Source organism: Marmota marmota, unplaced genomic scaffold (assembly GCF_001458135.2).
Source record: "Marmota marmota marmota unplaced genomic scaffold, marMar, whole genome shotgun sequence".
In the NCBI taxonomy this organism is placed as follows: Eukaryota; Metazoa; Chordata; class Mammalia; order Rodentia; family Sciuridae; genus Marmota; species Marmota marmota.
In genome coordinates this window covers 16,213,041-16,234,504 of record NW_026000168.1, presented here as the reverse complement: position 1 = coordinate 16,234,504, position 21,464 = coordinate 16,213,041, and the positions used below count along the sequence as shown (strand labels likewise).

Sequence of the window (21,464 nt, the reverse complement as noted above, 5' to 3'; positions counted from 1 at the left end):
CATACTGAATAACCCCCTTTACATGAAGTTTCCAGAAGGCAACTCTGTGGAGAGAAGGCACATTAGTGGTTGCCCAGGGCTTCGAAGGTCAGGGGAAAAGGAGGTGAGAGTGCTAATGGCTTATGTTGGTGTGAAGAAAGTGTTTTAAAATCCAGTTGTGGTGGTGTTTCACAACCCTGTGGATATACTAAAAACCATTGCACTTTAAATGTGAAAGAAATCTCACAGGCAAAAAATTATATCACAGGAAGGAAACTCAACTGGAAGATTGGAAGAAATGTTGAGAAAACCTTTCTTCCAAGGATGGTGTCTAGAAGCATTCAGAATGGGTTAGCATTTGACACACCATCTTAGGCTTTCCTCCACTACAGCCTTTAACAAAATGAGGCTGTCCATAACTCCTGGTAACAGAATTATGTACATGTAGACCAAGAAGGTTGGGAAACTGGCCAAAATTTGCACATGGCCCGTGCCCTAGTAGACTACAAGGGGTTTGTTTGTGCTGTGAGACCTAAAGTTTTTGTGAGATTTTGTAAAATGTAAAAAGTATGTCAAAAGGACCTATGGTGTTTCCATGTATGCTAAATGTGTCCATGACAGGATCAAGCATGTGTTCCTCAATGAGAAGCAGAAAATTGTTGAGAAAGTGTTGATGGCAGAAGCACAGAATCGGAAAGCTAAATTTTAAAAATGAAGCTTCTTTGAATAAGAAAAGAAAAAAAAGGCAGAAAAATTCAGAGATGGAAGATAGAAATAAAAAATAAATGAGAATATTAGCAGATCAGTTCAGAAAGTTCAACCTCCAAATAATAACAGAAAGAGAGAACAGAGGACTATAGACTGAGAATCAACAATGAAAGAATTCAAGAAAAGTCCCAGAATTGGAGGACCTGTTTTCTAGATTGAAAAGTGTCCCAGAAAGCAAGCAAAATAGATAAAAATAGATTCTCATCAAGATTCATCAATATGGGGCTGGGGATGTGGCTCAAGCGGTAGCGCGCTCGCCTGCCATGCGTGCGGCCTGGGTTCGATCCTCAGCACCACATACAAAGATGTTATGTCCGCCAATAACTAAAAAAATAAATATTAAAAATTCTCTCTCTCTCTCCTCTCTCTTAAAAAAAAAATCTTGCTTTGAACTTTGTGGATCTCAGGAGAGAATTATTTCCTTTCTCTTTCCCCATCCAACCCCTTTAAAAAAAAAAAAAAAAAGATTCATCAATTTAAGTTTCAGAAGAGCAAGCCAACAAGAAAATTCTAAACGCTGTCAGGGAAAAGAGTGGGAACAGATCACATTAAGAAGATCAGGTATCAAAGTGGCTTCCCAGGAGCAATACTGCAAGCCAAAATTGAGCAATGTCCTCAACATTCTAAGGAAAAATATGACTTTCAACCTAAAATTCTAGAGACAGAAAACCATCATTAAGTTCTAAGGTGATATAAAAATATGTCCAGATGTGAAAGGTAGAACTTTAAATGTTCCTGTAAGATATTAAGTGGAAAGTGCACACAAAATACACTTACTACATCTAAGTCCAAATTTTAATTTGAAAAAGGTAAAGAATGCTTGAGAAATGCTTATATGACACAGAGGGAGGAGTCCAAGAAGCTTTTGCAGGAAAAGAAAAGGAAATTGGATGATACCTTCAGAGAAGCATGGAAGTCAAGAAGCTTTTCCTTCTTCATTTTCCTTCTTCTCCTTCTCCTTCTGGGTTACTATTTAAGATAAGGGATCTTGGAGTTTATGATATGCAAATGAAAATGGTTATTCAGTAGAGAAAAAGAAACTGATGCTATTTGGTATATCCGCTCCATGAGTTTTGTAAGCCTTCCTTTACAGCAGTATAAAAACTTCCTAAAGAGCCAAATAAATACTCACCAAATTTTTGACAATTTTCTGGACACCATCAGTACCAACTGCAATCAGAGCCTTGGACTGGATCTGTGTGTTGTCATACAAACTTTGCTCTTCTAAGGCTGCAAAGACTGTGAAGTGATCTATCTAGGATGTTAGTACTGATAGTGCTTGAAGGGCTAAGAGAGGAGGCAATCACTGTACAAGTATTGTCTTGGAAAATACATCAATTCTCTCAGTGCTCTAGGCTCAGGCTATGATTGTGGCTGTGATTCTTGATATTTTTATTGTGTATCAGAAGCTCTAAGCAAAGTTTATCATCTTCAACCTAATACACAAGCCATCCAAGCTCTCAAATGTTAGCCATGAAAAGGACTGCAGATATCATCTTATTCAATATTCTCAGTGTAAAGCTGAAGAATCTAAGGGCCTGAAAGGAACAGTGATTTTTCTAAGTTTAATGAAGATTAGAAATTCTTTTAAATGGTTTGAAGTCAATAATGTTGGAATCAGATTTTTTAAATCATAAATATTTTATTACTTAGGAAAAAAATAGGGGCCAGTGATGTAGCTCAGTGGAGTTCTTGCCTAATAAGTGTGAGGCTCTGGGTGGATTCCCAGTAACACACGCACACACACAGTAAAACACAAAACAAAAACATCCTTAAAGGCATCAAAACTGGAACTCAGAACTCCAAGTTCAATTCTATTACATTGTCTCTGCCTTGCCTTTCTTCAATTACAACACATTTTTATACGTGCTACTTCTTGGACACATTCCTGAATATGCTGGTGTATATTATAGAGGCTATGGTGAGTCAGTTGATCAGTGGGTCAAATAAAGCACCAATGATTTTGGCACAAGTGAGTCATTTTTGCTAAGGCCCGACAGAAAGCCTGAGGATATGTAAAAGTAGCTCACAGCACCAGCAGGCAGCACAGAAAAACCTGTATTCCTCAATATTATGTGAAATAAATGTACCTTCCTACTGTTTAGTAAAAATGGCATTCTGATCTTAACTTGAAAATCTTAATAATAATGACCTCCCCCCCAAAGAAACAAAATGTTCAGTTATAAAAATTATTAAGGTATTCAGCCCTTCACAGGTATTCTGCCCTTTGTAAGATGCTCTGCAGAATACAAGGTTAGGGATGATGTCTGCCATCAGGGGACTTTCAAATACTTCATAGAATTAGAGTGACATATATGCTTTCTTTATATCAGGAAAAGGCTCTAGAAGTTATATTATTGTTCCATTTTGCAAATGGGAAGGCTGAAGACAGGAAAAGCAAGTGGCAAGGTGGTGACCCAGCTCATGTTAGAACACAGTCGGCAGACTTCCTAATGACTGCTCTTACCGCACCCGCTACAACCACACACCCATGAGTAATTTTAATGTTTCAATCCTCTGCAAAGAATTTAAGAGCACTTTCCAGCACATACAACAGGAACAAAAAGTAAATTATTGATGGTGTTAAGGCAAGGAAAACAGCAGATGCAGCAGAAAATAATGAAGCCAGAAGAGCAGTTCAGATGTAAGCCTTAAGGTCCTGTGTACAGTTGCTAAAGATGGACAATAAATTTGGCACTCGACTTCTGTACAGCAAAGCAAGGGAGGGAAACTAATCAGACTTGTCTCATCATTAAACAGAAACTGGCAATTTAGTTGGGAGAAGCCTTACCCTTCCTCATAAGAATTTCTCCCAGAAATTTCTCCTTTTCTTATAAAAAGGGAACATACACATGATATGTGGATATCCCAAATAATTTTACAAAAATAACAATCTAACAAACGCTTATTTGAAGTATTCGTGTAGAGATGTCAAGTGTATTTATTACAGCAGTTCAATAAAGAGATATAAATAATACAGACTAGAGAGAAACAGAGGTTCCATAGAAGACTTGGCCTTTGAGGATGGAAGGAATTTCACAAGGAATGTCTACCTACCTGCCAGAAAGAGTTGAAACAATAAAAGCAAAAATCCTTTTCTATCACTGAATGACTTGGGTTAAATAAAATGGACACCACTCATTCTGTTTCTTTTACCTTACTAAAATCTGTGTACCTCTCCTGGGGAAATGTGAAACCCAATTTAACAAAGCTCGTGAAGAGGTTCTTGAACAGAACTGCTCTGCATTTTGAATGTATCTACCGTGCCGCCCTCTGTGATGATGGGACTTCAACAATCTATTTTCATATTCTACATGCTACAAATATTCTGATGTATCTATACAAATGTGGTTATATAGCTATACAAATGTGGTTAGTGTAGAGAAGGGGAATTATTTGGATTGGAAAACTCAGTAGCTAGGCAGATATGAAGCCCAATAAAATTCATCCAGATTTTCTTCCAATGCTGCCAAGAGTTTTGGTGAATATAATTCATGCCATACAGCTTGATTAGATTCCCCCACCCCTGAATCTTTTTTCTAAAACAACTGGCTCCAATTATCCCTGTTTTCCTAAGAAAGGTTTTGTTTATTTTTACTTCTGATGTTGAAACAGCTGCTTTCATTTTTTTATCACTAAAATGTAGGTTTTTTTTTTTAAGTGCAGTTTTAGATTTACAGAAGAACTGCAAAGAAAGCAGAGAGTTTCCACAATCCCCAAACTCAGCTTCTCCTATTGGCATCTTATATTACTACAGTACATTTATTATAATTAATGAACCAATCTTGATTCATTATTAACTGAAGTGCATACTTTATTCAGAGATCCTTAGTTTCCCCCCTTTTTACTGATATATAATTCATATGAGTCACTCTTTTAAAAGTGTGTAAGTCTGTGGTTTTAGTATATTTATCACTTTCTAATTCTAGAACATTTACATTACCCAAAGCAGAAACCATGTACTCATTAACAGTTACCCTCAAAAAAAAAAAAAAAAAAAAACCCTATTCACACCCCAGTTCTGGGAAACCTCTGATATGTTTTCTCTCTACAGAGGTGCCTTATGGACACTTCATATAAATGGAATTATATAATATGTGGTGTCTAGTTACTGGCTTCTTTCACTTAGAATCATGTTTTTAAGGTTCATCCATGTTACAGTGTAAATCAGTACTTCATTCTGTTTTATTGCCAAATGACACTACATTGTATGAGTATATCACAGTTTATTTATCCGTTCAATGGTTGATGGGCATTTAGGTTTTTTCTACTTTGGGGGTATATGGATAATGCCACTGTCAACATCTGTATATAAGTCATCATGTTTTTAATTCTCTTGGATCTAACTAGGAGTGAAATTATGGCTCATATGGAAAGTCCACATTTATCGTTTTTGAGTAGCTGCAAACTAAATTCCCAGTCATACCATTTTTACCTTCCCACCAGGGTTTATAAATGTTCCAATTTCTCCACTCTCTCACCAACACCTGTTATTGTCTTTTTGTTATAGTTGTCCTTGTGGGTGTGGAGTTATATCATTATGGTTTTGGTTTATATTTTCTCCCTTATGACTACTGATTTTGAGCATCTTTTATGTACTATTGACCATCTGTACATGTTCTTTGAAGAAATGTCTACTCAAATCCTTTGCCTTTTTAAAAACTGGCTTGTCTTCTTAATGTTAGGTTGTAAGTGCTCTTAATAAATTTTAGAAACTATAACCTTCTCAGCTATGTGACTTACTTTTTTGTTCTCCATCCTATGAAATCTTTAAATTTTACTGATAGTGTATCTTGAAGTGTAAGTTTTTAATTTTGATGAAATTGTGTGTGCGTCTATATATATGTTTTAGATTTCCTTAGTTTTCACCTAATGGCCCTTTTCTGTTCCAGGTTCCTATATGACACCACCCTACATTGAGTCCTCATGTCCACTCCTCTTGACAGTTTCTCAGAGTTTTCCTTGTTTTTGATAATCTTAGTTTTAATAACTACTGGCCAAGCATTCTATAGAATGCCCATGCCCTTCAATTGGGCTTTGTGCCATATTTTTCTTTAGACTCCGGATATGTTTTGGGGGAAGGAAGATAACAGAGGAAAATGTTATTTTAGTCACATAATGTCAAAGTTATGTTCTACCAACATGACTTCTCAGTGTGGATGATGACCGCAATCACCTGAGTGAAGCACTGTTTGTGTTTTTCCACTATCAAGTGACTCTTTCTTCCCTCTTTCCATGCTGTAATCTTTGGAAGGAGTCACTAAGCACAGCTGATACTTAAGGAGTGCAGTGTTCCATTTCCGTGGTGCAGAGCATCTATATAAATTATTGGTAATTATATTACATGGGAGTTTTTTCTCTCCTATTTAATTCTTTTTTCATTTTTTATTTATGTATAATAGCAGAATGTATTACAATTCTTATTACATATATAGAGCACAATTTTCCATATCTCTGGTTCCTATTTAATTTTTTAATCATTTATTTATATCAGTATTGACCTATGGACAGTTATCAAATATTTTTAATTATAACCCAACACTACTTTATTTTCTTGCTCAAATTATTCCAGCTTTGGCTACTAGGAACCCTTTAAACTGACTTCTATACTCCTTTGACACACCCCAATCAATGTAATAGATTTCTGTATGTAACTATCTATACATAAGGTGAGCATGAGTTCATATGGATGTTCTTATCCATTACTTTGTGGGTTATTCTAGCTTCCTTCCCAGGCTTATCTGTAAATTCTAACTCCAACAGTGAGAAACCTGGCTCCCACTATTTGCCAGCCATTTACTTGACTGTTCAGCTTCAGTATTTATGTGCAGAAGTATCAGAATTTTTAATCCATATCCCCATGGGATGCAACATTATCCATCAGAAGAAAGTGCACTTTTATATAGTTTCTTTTGTCGTTATTCTTATAGAATCTTCTCATTTCCATGGCCAATGAAGTCAGCACCTTTCCCCCTGATGTTAGAGAGGTTGTTTCATACCTTTGGAACTGTGTCACATCCTGCATTCTGCCCTGAAATCACCTGCCCTCCTAAGTGAGTCTTGAAATTTTCAAACATAATGGTCCACTCCTTGTGCTGTTGAATTCTGTAGATTTTGACAAATGCATAGTGTCATAGTTTTAGTATCGTATAGTTTCACTATCCCCAGAACTCCTTGTGCTTCACTCACCTTATTCAAGACCTCCCCTCCCAGCTTCCCCCAGCAACCACTGATTTTTTTTTATTTTAGAGTATTATAGTTATGCATAGTAGCTGGATTCATTTTGACAAAATCATATATGCATGGATTTTGTTTTCACAATACCTGTTCTTTCTTTTTCTTATCTAACTGCACTACCTGGGTTACTGAGTACAATGTTGAACAAAAGCGGTGAGAAAAATATCTTTGACTTATTTCCAATCTTAGGAGCAAAATGTGGGTTTTCACCATGATGTGCAATGTTTGCTGTGGGTTTTTTTTTTTCTAAGATATTCTTTATCAAGCTGAGAAAATTCCCCTCCCCTTACTTTCCCTTCCCTCTGCCCTCCCCCATCCTCTTTTCAACCACTGATCTTTTTAAGTCACTATACTTTTGCCTTTTTCAAAATATCACTTAATTAGGATAGCTTGCAGCTTTTTCAGATTGGCTTCTTAAACTTGGCAATATACATTTAAAATTCATCTGTATCTTTATGTGGCTCAATAGCTTATTTTAATCATTGAATAATATTCCATTGTATGAATGTTCTACAGTTTGTTTATCCATTCACCTACTGAGGGACATCTTGGTTGCTTCCAGTTTTTGTCCACTGTGAATAAAGTTACTATAAATATTTGCATACAGGTTTTCCTCTAGGCATATGTTTTTGAATCATTTGGGTAAATACTTAAGAGCACGAATGCTGAATCATATGGTAAGATTATGTTTAGCTTTGTCTGAAACTGCCAAACTGTCTTCCAAAGTCTATACATTTTATTGAATCTTACGAGTTCTTTGTATATTTGGATACAGTCCCTTTATCAGTTACATATCTTGCAAATATTTTCTCCCAGTCTGTGTCTTATGGTTGGACTCTCTTTTTTTATTTTTATTTTTTTAGTTGTCAATGGATCTTTACTTTATTTATTTATTTATTTATTTATATGTGGTGCTGAGGATCAAACCCAGCGCTTCACACTGGGTGTGAAATGCTCTGCCACTGAACTACAGCCCCAACCCTGGATTCTCTTAATAGTGCCTTTCATAGAGCAGAAAATTTTAACGAAGTTCAATTTATCTTTTTTTTCTTTCATGGTTTATACTATTGAAGTTTTATCTAAAAATTTACTGACAAACCCTAGGTCACCTATATTTCCTCCTGTGTTTTCTTATAGGTTTATCAGTTTGTATTTGAGATTCTGAAACAGAGCTCCTGAACTTCCTGATGTAGTTTCAGTTTATGGTCCATTTTGAGTTCATTTTTGTCTAGGTATAAAGTCTGTGTCTAGGTTCACCATTTTGTATATGGAAATGTATTTGTTGAAAAGACTGCCTTTCTCCATTTAATTGTCTTTGGCCCTTTGTCAAACATCAATTTATTATATTTGTATGGGTCTATTTCTGGGCTTTCTATTCTGTTCCATTGATCTATTTGTCTATACCTTCACCAGTACCACTCTGATTACTGTTACTTTACAATAAGCCTTGAAGTAAGGTTGTGTGAATCCTCCCTTGTTCTTCAATATTGTGTTGAAGTGCTGTGACTTTCCATATAAACTGTAGAATGAGTTTGCTGATCTCTCTAGAAATAGCCTGCTGGGATTTTGATTGGGATTCCATGTATAGAGCAAGCTGGGAAGAAGTGATATCTTAATAATACTGAGTCTTCTGATACAGGAATAAAGAATCTTTCTCTTATTTATATTTTTACTTCGTTCTTCAGAGTTTTGTAGTTTTCTGCTTAATGATCCTGTACATATTTTTGTTAGATTCATACCTTCCCTGCTTGTAAATGGTGGGTTTTTTTTTTTTTTTTTTAATTTCAAGTTCCAATTGTTCATTGATGGTACACAGGAAAACAAGTGACTTTTATATGTTAGCTCTGCACTGTGTAACCTTGCTCTACTTATTAGGTCTAGGTTTTTATTTTTTCTGTCATTTCTTAGTGATTTTCTTCATAGATAATCATGTCGTCTGTGGACAGTTTTATTTCATCCTTCACAATACCTGTTCTTTCTTTTTCTTATCTAACTGCACTACCTGGGTTACTGAGTACAATGTTGAACAAAAGCAGTGAGAAAAATATCTTTGACTTATTTCCAATCTTAGGAGCAAAATGTGGGTTTTCATCATGATGTGCAATGTTTGCTGTGGGTTTTTTCTCCCTAAGATGTTCTTTATCAAGCTAAGAAAATTCACATCTATTTCTAGTCTCTGAGTGTTTATCATGAATGGATGTTGCATTTTGTCAAAGGTTTTTTTCAGCATCCATTCCTGGTCTTCAAACATCTGCAAAGATTTTTCTGTTCTCTTTTTCTTCATTTTCTGATATTCTAACTACACATTATCCCTGCCCCACAATTCTTGGATATGCCGTTGTTGTATGAAACTCTTTTCTCTTTTGTATTTCTGTCTGAGAAGTCACTACTGATACATCTTGAAGCCCACGGACTCTTTCCTCAGCTGTGTCCATCCAATTAATAGCATATTCAAGGTACTCACCATTTAGTACAGTGTTTTAAAGATATTTTTGAGTCGCAGATGGACATAATACATTTATTTATTTACTTACTTACTTATTTATGTGGTGCTGAGGATTGAACCCAGGGCCTCACATACTCTAGGCAAGTGCTTTACCACGGAGCTCTAACCCCAGCTCTAGTACAGTGTTTTTTTTATTCTAGCATTTCTTTTCTGTTTTTTCCTACAACTTCCATCCTTCCACATACATTATCCATCCATTCTCTCGTGTTAGTTACTTTTTCCTACTAGGACCTTTACCACGAGTAGGTTAATTTAAATTTCCTGCCTAATAATTCCAAAAATCTGTGTCATCTTTAAGTCTGGTTCTGATGCTTGTTTTGGAGACACTTCAGACTACTTATTCCTTTTAGCATGACTTATAATTTTGTTTGTTTATTTAACCCAGATGTGACATATTGGGAACAGGAACTGGAGTAAATAGGCCTGAAATGTACAGTTTATGTTGTCCAGTGTGTTGTGTGCTATAGCAGTAAGTGCCAAAGCTTGCAGATTCCTCTAGTGTCCCTGTTTATGTCTCCCCTGAGGTCTCCTGAACCTCCCGTGTGTGTTATAATTTTGGTTGTAACCCAACAATTATTCTGGAGTGTTATTGGTGTGGTGATGAGATGAAGGGAAAGGAAGCATTTTATATACTTATAAGTAAATCTCAGTCTTTTGGAGAGTGGTGTTGCTGTTGCTGGTCTGTGACCTTCATAAGCATTTCACTGTTTCCTCTCCTTCCCTACTTTAGATGAGACAGACTAGAGGGCTCTGGAAATCAGAGAAATGTTCTTCCCTACGTGGGAAAAGGTTCTGGTGAGTTTTCATCCCCTGGAGAGTCAGTGTTTGTCATAGAGAAAATTCTGGGCCTATATCATAATGGTAGTTGTTTCTCTTTTCCTGCCAAAACCAATATGGGATCTTTGTTATCTCTTCACAATAAGAACTTGGTGGAGACCCTGGGAGTAAAACCCCTGCAAGTGTGAAGCTGCTCTGAAAAGTAAGGCCAGGAGTTTCTTACTCTCAAGCCAGTCCACACCCAGCCTCCAGCCATTCGACAAAATGATTTTCATTTTGTTCAGCTTTCCTTGCGTTAGCCAGAACAATGCCTTCCAAGCTCTTTATACCCTGGAGCTGATTGATACTTGCTGCTTGCATTGTCATCCTTCAGTTTCTCTTGAGGAATCAATCTTGCAAGATATTACTTGGGATGTATATAATCAGAGAGGTAGATTTAGATACATCTCAGTGGCGGGATCCAGTCTTGGGGCAAAAAATAAGGATCCCTCTGTAACTCTGCTCTAATCTGCCTAGATGACTTAGCTGGATTTCTACCCTAATTTTGCTTATCTTTGAGGACAGGATATCTTAAGTCTAGGAGTCTCTCTTCAGGGAGTGTCACTGAGACTGACTGCCAGAATGACACCAGAAAACTTCTAACTCATCATCATAAAAGACAGGAATATTCTTTCTCTTTATTAGCCTCCCTCCCCTCATTTCCTTCACTCTGTATCCAAGGTGCAGAAAGTTAATTTGTTGAGTTTCACCACCCCCCCTATTCTTGGCCAAAAATAAGCATTTCCTTCGCTGTTCAACAGGTGATCAGTCTTGTTATTAGTTCCACAATTCCAAGAGGAATAAAGAACCCAGCCTTTGGAATAAAAATCAGTTAACAGCTCTTCTAATTTGGTGGAAATGTGGAGCTCAAATGCGGTAACTAGTTAGTTTTGTAATATGAGAAGCAACTGAGACCTGCCTAGACTGGAATGAGCAGGGACTCTCAGGGACCCAAGGAGTGGTGGTACAGACAGGTGGGTTCTCCTTTCAAGCCATTCTCAGCACTGCAATGATGCTCCAGTAGAATCCTGCAAGTGGGTCAGGAAAAGCAAAATTTCAAATACAACTCTAGCACCATGCTCCTTTCTGGGTTTTTCTGTGCTTATTCCCCTCCTTTTTTCCCCCAGCACTTTCATAGTTCCCTTCTCCAGTGCTTTTATCTTATTCAGAGCCATTTTGACATGCTAGTGCTTATTGTTATTAGGAGGGCTGATTTCAAAGTAAATGAAAATAATTGAGGCAAACTGTCCAGCTCTGGAAGGAACAGTCTGCTTCAGCAATGGAACAATCACTTGTCAGGAAAAGAAGTAAATTACTATTATCTCACACCATGCAAACATAGAAAAGTTAATGACTGGAATAACTGACACTCACTTGGGAAAAAAACACCTGAATTCTTTTTTAGTCTTATATATATGAACAGTATAACAGCACATTTGAATGTAATGTCTTTTACGAAGCAGCTGGGAATCATTCAGAAGTCATCTACTATCATTAAAGAGATCATTAATTTGTGGGAAAGAAAATGTATTTATGCTGAACTGTCAGGATCTTCAAATTACATCAGAAATCTATTACTTTAAAAATATGCAAATAGTCTACTAAATCAACCTCCAAATGGCCTACTGATATCTATAGTGTCGTTAAAGTTTATTATATAGATCAGTCCTTAAAGACATCATAGATGATGATCTTTTTTTTACACACAAAAAAAGAAATAAGTAGAAATATTTTAAAAGGATAAGTATTTGGGCTGGGGATGTGGCTCAAGTGGTAGGGCACTCGCCTGGCATGCGCGGGGCGCTGGGTTCGATCCTCAGCTGCACATACAAATAAAATAAAGATGTTCTGTCCACCAAAAACTAAAAAATAAATATGACAAAAGCTGATCAATACCAAACTATTAAGTAGAAATTTAACTTTCCAAAATCAAGCTACAATTAAAGAAAAAAACACTTTAAATCTGAAGTCAACTTAGCATTCAGGGATAAAGTCAATACCATATAAGAGGAGAGAAAATACAATCCCTTCCTGTAGCATATATGTCTGTATCTTTGAGATTGTTCTGGTATTGCTCAGCTACTGAACTCTATTTGAAACTCATGTAAAATACCTTTGTTCATATTTCAGTAGAAGAACAATTTTTTAAAAAATGTAAGATTTACAGGTGTCACTATATTTTAATATCTGATGTTGTCTTCTTAGAACTATTAATTTTTTCTGTTAGAATAAGGAACATGATCAGTCCTTTACAGAGCTCAGTTGGGGGTAAAATTTTAATATACAGGTCAACCCTCGGTATCACCATGGTTTCAGGACTCCTGAAGATACCCAAATCCTCAGACATTCAAGCTTCTTAAGTCAGCCCTCTATCTGTAAATTCTGCATCCACAGAATGAACCAAATGCGGATAGATTCCTGTGGAAATGAGGTCAACTTTAATGTTTCCATAGAATTTGATACACATTGAGCATACAACTTTTTAGAAGGAAACTATAGAATAGCTACTACAGACACTGGGTTTACAGAGAAATTAATGTAGCAGCCACACTTCTACTTGCCAATACCAGTGAAGGACATAGAAAATCCACTTTGAAACCGAAAAAGATTTGGGCTTAAATTCCTGCCCTGCTGCTCCTTACCATGCACAAGTTATTGAACCTCTAACAGACTCTATAATCAGGATAATTAGTATTCAAGATAACATCTATGAAATGCCCTATTACAGAGCCTATTCTACAGTAGTCAAATGTTTAAAAAATATATATGCTTCTTTCTTTTCTCCCCTCTGTCCACTAATTCTCTTGCTCATGAGTTCATATCACAGAAACCTTTTAAAACTCTAGGCTATAAAAGAAAACGAAGATACAGAAAAGCCACCCCAAAAGATGTATTGCTCAGAATTTACAGTTGTTATAAGGTAAACAGCCATGTATCTGCCACCCGGTTTACGAAACATCTCTGCCCACCACTCAAGCAGCTCCTTCAGTGTCTTGTCGCAGCCCTAACCTCCTCCCTTTCCCCAACAGGAAAACCTCTCCTGATTTTTACAGCAATCACTTCTTAAAGTCTGAATCCAGGGTAGATTTTTGGATGTCTCAGCCTATTAAAAACAAAACTTGTGTCTCCTAAACCTTGCTTAATCCACAGGTTTGCCCTTCACCCGTTTCTTTTCCTTGGAGTTGCCGTGCTGAGGAACCCATATGTGGATCCACATAGAGCATCAGGCACAATCCAAGTTTGCTGATTGCATTCTCACCAGGAAAATCAACATCCTTCTCAGTTCTATGTGTTTTCTAAAAATTGGAAGCTGGACCCAGAGGCTTGATGATTCATGTTAGATCACTTTATGTTCTTTTATCAGAAGCTCATAATGTCTGCGTATCCATTTTGTTTCTGCTTTTGTGATATTAACAGCTGTTGATGTCCAGTGTCCAGATGTGTCAATTCATTAGGAGTTAAAAACTGGTAATACTCTAAATTTTATCATTTTTTTACAAAAATTTGTATTTTATTTTTATAGGCCAGTAATTAATAAAAAGAAAATGAAATTAAAAGACTATATTGTTTATAATGGCATCAAGAGAACTATTAAACTCTCAGAGATAAAAGCAACGAAATATGTGGAAGACTTCCACACTGAAAAACCATAAAATGGAACTGAGAGAAGTTAAAGAAGCATCACATAAAAGGTGGGCTACACCATAGTCATGAACTAGAAGATTCTTAATTATAAAGATGTCGTTGCTCACAAAATTGATCGAGTTAAGTTAATCACAAAATCCCACCAGGTCTTTCCTATGTACATGGAAATCCATTTTTTTCTACATACTTAATTTTTCTTTTATTTTCTTCATTTTATAACTTCATAAAATGGGACTTAGCTTATCCAATTTAAAACTTTCTGGAAGTGTGTATGTGTACAGTATATTTTTTATTCAAAATACCACCTTTGCTGCATCCCTGAAACATTGCTCTGTAGGGTTTTCATTATTATTCAGTTCTAGATATCCTAAATTTGTATTATTTAACAGTGTGTTTTTAAATTTTCAAAATACATGGGGAATTTTAAAAAATTATCTTTTTATATTAATGTCTAATTTCACTGTTACAAAGAAAGATCATTCTTTATTTTTGAAACTTATTGATGTGTCTAACACACAATTACCAGCAATAACTGAATAATCTTCCAGTTCTATCTTCTCCTGTCCTGATTTTTTCATATTTTACAGATATTTCATGTATATGTGAGAAAATGTATATTCTTAAATTGTTAAATATAAAAATCTATATACGCAAAACGTCAAGGATCAAGCTTTTTAATTTTGGTGTTTATATTCATGTTGCTGATTTTCAGCCTTCTTAACCTATCAATATTTATTAAAAATTTTTTTAGCTGTAGATGGACATGATACCTTTATTTTATTTTAATATTTATTTTTTAGTTATAGGTGGGCCCAATATCTTTATTTTATTATTATTTTTTATTTTTATATAGTGCTGAGGATCAAACCCAGTGCCTCATGCATGCTAGGCAAGTGCTCTACCACTGAGCCCTAACCCCAGCCCTGACCTATCAATATTAAATTTCTCAATAGGATGCTAAAAGAGAAAATGAATAATTTTCTAAATTTTGAATAAAAATTCTTTTCAACCTAAAATCCCATTTTTCACTAAAATTTTCAACTAAATGTATGGATGAATAATGGTTCTTTTGAACATGTAATTTCTCAAAAGATTCATCTCTTAGGCATCTTTTCTTTAAAAAACATAAAACTCTTGAAAGATATGCTCCTGTCAAATGAGGTAGTACAGTAAAGCAAAACAGAAAAAGTCAGAGGCTGGGGGGTGTAGCTCATGGTAGAGTGTGTGCGTAGCACATGAAAGGCCCTCGGTTTGATTCCCAGCACCACAATTAAGGAAGGAAGGAAGCAGGGAGGGAGGGAGGGAGGGAGGGAAGGAGGAAAAGAAAAAGTGGCATCCATAAAACAGTAGCTATTTCTCAGGAGGGCAGTAAAAAGTGCTGGGGCAGCTCTAGAATGCAAGAGACCTTGCTAGCAAATTGTCCAGACTGAAACAAAATAGGTCTCTGGGAGGGAAACCTCTGGGCAGAGGACAGGAGAAGATAGAACTGGAAGATTATTCAGATATTGCTGGTAATTGTGTGTTAGACACATCGTTTGCTCCTCCTCAGGTTCTTGTAGATTTACTCACTCTGCTTCACATGCCACTGTAGTGATTCTGTGTGGGCTCCTATGGGTCCTTCTCCTCAGGCCAGACCACAACTTCCAGGTTCAAATGAAGTGCCACACTGCAGAACCACAGGATCCTTCTTCCCCTTTCACTGAAGATATATTTGCTGATGCAACCAGGAAGTGGGCAAGGTGAGGGAATTCACATTCTTCATGGTAAATTTTATCCAGTGGGAGACAGAATATAGAAAGCAATCAACAGATAGTCTGTCTCCCTTTTTCTCATGAACTATTCTGACCATCTACAGTACAGCCGAATGGAAATGTCCTGAGTAGGTAGGTAGGTGTACTTGCTAAGTGACCAGCTATAATCTCTTCATGACTTATGAAACAGTGGCCACAGTGGTAAAGCCTCACCTTGCATCTTCTTCCCATCCTTCCTACCTCGTTTCCCTCTACCATGATTCTTGTTTTCCTGAGATTTTGTCTCTTAATGGTGTTCGCATTTAATGCTTATCTTGACTCTGTTATTAGGAAATGTGGACCATCTCACAAGTATATGATAGATTTGAATGAAACATTATTAAAAATTTTAATTAAGGTTTACAAAACATTCAAGTAAAATATAAGAGAATACTATTAACTCTAGGGTAGGGAGAAAACTCTGTAAGGTAAACATTATAATCATAATATAGTATATCATCTAGCTTTGTGGTACACATTGTGAAATAATTAAATTTGACAGATCCAGCCTAGAGGAAGAGTGTGAGAGCTACATTTACATCTGCCAGGTAATGAGAAAGAAAGTTCTTTCAATCAGAATCCTGGTCCCAGTTTTAAAGTAGTTCAATGTATGACCTTGGACAAGATGTTTAATTTACCTTTGTCTCAGTGTCTTCATTTATCGGGTTAAAATGATACCTATCGTGTTTTTTGCAGCACAACTTTTTATTACGAAACAATGTGTGGAAGCACATTGAAAAGTGAAAAGTAATCGTTCAGAAGAGGTGGGAAGCCAGTAGAAAGTTCACAGCAGCATCTAGGGATCAATGAAAGGTAAGAAGGATGTGCAGGCAAATCCCCTAACTTATCCCTAAACTATGGGACAATGCTAAGAATTTCAAAAATGTTATGAGCCTTTGGAATTAAAAAAATTTTTTTCCCTTTTCCCAAAGGAGAAAGACATGACCATCCCCGACTCCTGTGGATAATCTTTATTATAACAACCTCCCAATTTGTTGTTCTGCCTCTAGTCTCTTTTCCCACAGAACCATCTAGCTTGCCTAATATTCCTAACCTATGCAATCCACAGATTAGGGATCTATCAATAACAGCTCCAGATCCCTAAACTTAGGTTCTATCCTCTCTCCATAAATTTGTATTGATTTTTCTGGTCCAGTGAAATTTATTTCTTCTTGTTTTCTTTGAACAATCAACTTAAGTCCTCCCACCCCGGAAAAATAAGCAACAATTAAGTCCTACCACTTGATGAAATTCTATGCTATCTTTACATAGCTAGACTCCTTCAGGCATTGTATGAATTGTAGAGAAGAACAAATATATCTTTCCTTCTCCTAAGTGCTAAGCACAATTGTAATCAGGTAATAGGTATTAAAAAAAAGAAAGAAAGAAACAGAATTTACTTACTTAACCTCTTTAAATTTCTAGTTTTTCTTCTCAAAAATGTGGATAATACAGAGAAACTCTGAGACTAAAAAATTATGTGTATGTGTGAGAGTATAGTACAATACTTAGCATGCAGCTAGCATTAAATGTTTGCTGAGTCATAATAGTGAAATGCAGATATTCATCCCATATGACTGAAAAGATTAAATAAAGATGTGTCAACATATTAGCAACTGAAACATTTGACAGGTGCACAATTATCATTTCAAAGTACAAAACAAAAAAAAACAATGAAAGAGGAAAACAGCGGGGAGCTAACTTAGAAGTGGTAGCCACATCCAAAATATATCCTGGCTTTAACAAGATTTCTGGCCTCTGAAAAGCTTCCTTCTTAGAGAAGCTGAATGGACACCTAAGAAAACTGCCAGAAGAGGTGAGATCCCAGCACATCCGACACACACAGGCTTTGAGCAGATGCTGTTACAGAGTGTGCTCCAAAGGACATTCTTTGTAAGAGACCTACTTAAGGAATATTTCCTCTGGTCCAGAGAAGATCCTTGGTAAACCTGTTCCAAGTAGGCTAATGTGGGAACAAGCCCAAGTGTTCAGTTTTGGAAACTTGAGATCTACTTAATGGTTGGAGAGTAGCTCACAACTAAAAGTACTCCATAAAAATAATGGGGCAGGCCACAGGATCTCTCAGAACTTTCAGTTCTAACATTTGGGGATTCATCTTTACTTAAAAAAAAAAGAAAAGAAAAAGAAGAACTTATAGAGACAACAGCAATTTGAAGAGTAGAAGAAGAGCAGTCGCTCTGGAGAAGAAGGTTTCAGTCCCTCTGCCTCTGAACAGATGGAGAATAATGTAGAACTCATCTCTAGCACAATATCTTTTGCAGTGTTTGAACACATAAGAATATTTTCCACTGGAAGCTGAGAGAACCTCAAGAAAGTGACACTGTCCCCTTGTCATAGTCTTATAGGTTCATCTTAAAAATTCTGCTCATCTGGAAAGTTAAATTTTTTTTGCTAGAAATATGGTGCTAAAATATTTTTGCCAAAAATATTGCTTTTTATTTTCATTATCTGAACTGTAAGTCTAAAATTATATTGATAGCCAGAGAACTGCTGAGAATGATGCTAGAGCCTGCTTGGAGCTCTCCAGGGTACTGATTTCATCTCCAGCTGGTTTCTGACCTTACACTTGGATGCAAGGATGTTTCCAGATCTATCCATCACCTAGGCAGAGATGTGGCACAACCATAAGGCATGCCTGGTGGACACATGAATGAACAAAAGAGAAGAATATCATAGCATAAAACATAATAAGACTGCAAAACAACATGAATTCATCATCAGTGGTTGACCTAGCCTCCTACTTAACAGAGAAAATAGAAGCCACCAGATGGATGAATCCTCAACTTCCCACCATAGAATCTACACAGCTTTCTGTATCTTCACCCCTAGTCTCCTCCATCCCTTCTGTTAAAATAACACATCAGGTGCCCTCTTTATGTAAGACCAAAACCACCTGTGAGATGGACCTCATTCATCTCCTCCTTCTCTTAAAGAAAACTCATCACCAATTACTGTTCCCTTTCTATACAATTCACCTTTCTTATAAGTGTATTATGGCATATAACTGGGAGTTTAGTACATATAATGAATCACCATTCCATCATGAAGAAAATATTAAGGTAGTTCTTTCTTGTCCTGACATGTAACAGTCAAGGAGTAAAATATGCTCACCTGAAGTTCAGGTTCATATACTAAACTGCTGATAGTCATCCTGGACTTGAATATCCAACAGGTACTTCAAACACAACATATCTTGAAAAAATGCTCCTCATCTCCCCTCAAAATCTCTCTTCAGTGTTCCTCATCTCAGTAAATGGCACTTCTATCTACCCAGCTGTGCAAAGACCCAGTTAACATACATTCTTTGATCTGCTCCTCTTTTTCACTTCCAATCTAATCAATCAATGAGTCCTGGCAGTTTTAGCTATTATTATTATTATTATCATCATTTTTGGCACTAGTGATTGAACATGGGGTGCTTTACAACTGAGCCACATCCCTAGCCCTTTTTAGTTTATTTTGACACAGGGTCTCACTAAGTTGTTTAGGGCTAAATTGCTGAGGATGGACTTGAACTTGCAATCCTCCTGCCTAGTCTCCTGAGTAGTTGGGGTTACAGGCATGTACCATGATGCCCAGCTTAGCTATTAAATTTTTCTATATTATTTCATCTCTCTCCACCTCCACTTTCAGGATCTTTGTCCAAGACAATGTCATCTCACAGGGACTTCTGCAATAGCCTCTTCATTATTTCCCAGCAAGCACTTTTCCCCTTCTCCAATCCAGTCTCCACTAGATTGCAGCCAGGGAAGTCATTTCCAAAGGAACTTCTAACTGTGTTCTTCTCTATCAAAATTCTTACATAGTTTGTTATTTCTAATACAAAAGAGTGCAAAGTCCTTAGCAAAGCGTCTGCATGATCTAAGCTTTATTTACTCTGGATTCATTTCACATCATTCACCCCCTAGTGGAATATACTTATTCAAACTAATTCTGCTCTTTCCTTGTCGGGAACTTCATATTTTTCTTCTAGAATGTTTTCCTCCTTACTTGCCTATCCAACTCCTCGTCACCCTTCAGGTCTCAATTTAAACGTAATATCCTCTGTGAAATTTCTTCCAATCCCTCAGATTCAACAAAACTGATTTTAATTCCCTCATCCAATTCACCACACATTCACTCATTTATTCATTCAACAAATATTTATTGAGTATCTAAACTGCACCAGTTCTTTGGCTCAATAGAAAGACTATAACTGTGAACAATTCTGACAATATTTTTAACTGATAAAACATATCATAGTAGAAAGTGTAATCACTAAACAAATAATTATTTAGTTATAATAAATACTATAAAATAGAAGTATAGGGTGCTTGGAGAATGAGTGACGTCTGATAAATGAGGGAAGTAATTCAAATACAGTTTTGTTCTGCTGACTCCAAATCCCATGCTTTCTCCTTAGTACAGTGGGCTGTAAAGTCAAGCTTTATTTTTGTTTCTAAGAATAAATGATTTCATCTTTTTTTCTTCTTAACTCCACCAGAATCAAATTCTGTAAAGCACTCTGCTGTGCTTCTGGGAGGTGTTCCTGAGTGCCCCACTACCCAACATGGTGGCACTCCACTCCACAGGGCCCACAAATCAGCTCACTGTCAACAGTGTTCTGGGATTCTGTGGGCTTAGGGATCCAGGAGAGTGCAGACATGTGCAGAGAACTGTGCAAACACAAAAGATGGGAAGACTAATTCTGCCTGGGGGTATAACTTGGATGAAAGTACTCTGTAAAATGTAAAGCACTATTCAAATGACTGTTATTAGCATTAGCGATAGCATTAGCGATGGCAATAGTGGTAGCAGTCTCCAGGCAGTTGATTCCCCAAGGACAAAAATAAAAGCATCTATTCAAATTGAAATTGAGATCCATGTATTCATTTAATCCATAAAAACTGAAATCCATTTCTACTCATTCGTTCTTAGCATCGGATTTTTACTCATTTTACAAACAAAATTCCTATTTGCAGTCAAGAAGTAATTAATTTGTATATTTTGCTTTTATCCACTGCTTTTTATTACATAAGAACAACTCTGAAAGTACATCAGTTCTCATTTATTAGAGTCATATCTCAGTCTTTAAGCAGTCACTGAGGTTAAAGAAAAACATTAAAATATATTGAATGTCAGAAACCTCATTTTCCTGATACACCATAAGCACAGCCACAGCCCTCTGATGGTGACAGAGTGGAATGACACTGAGTTGAAAGTTGAGACAATGACTCCCATTACCTGAAGAGTCCTGTATTGTTAGGAACCTCTGGACCACACAATCTTTAAGGCATGCAATTAGATTTTTAATGATCCCACCTCTGTAACTTCTTAGATACATGACCTTGTGCACATTTCTTAACTTCTCTAGTCTTCAGTTTCCACTTTCATAAAATAAAAATAATAATTGCACTCATCTCATAGGGTAATTGTGATATCAAAGTACATATGTTAAAATAATCAAAGTACATATTTAAAAAGATTAATACAGTGCGTGGTATACAATTAGTACTCAATAAATATTTTCTATATTATTCTTACTATTTCTCTCAACTCTGAAATCCTAAGAATTCTATAAACACATTTCTATAAAGCACATAAAATATAGAAAATCTGTACTATAGATATTCTTATACCCCACCAGTAGGAATGTGCTGTAGTTCATAAGAAGAACTACTACCATGAAGACTTCAAAGGAATGCCCACTGCTCATCTAGAAA

General features: G+C 36.3%; 1 pseudogene; it reads left to right on the top strand.

Moving 5' to 3' along the window:
- Window positions 1-325: 325 nt before the first annotated feature.
- On the top strand, window positions 326-3,482 carry LOC107150115 (annotated as a pseudogene).
- The last annotated feature ends 17,982 nt before the right edge of the window (window positions 3,483-21,464 follow it).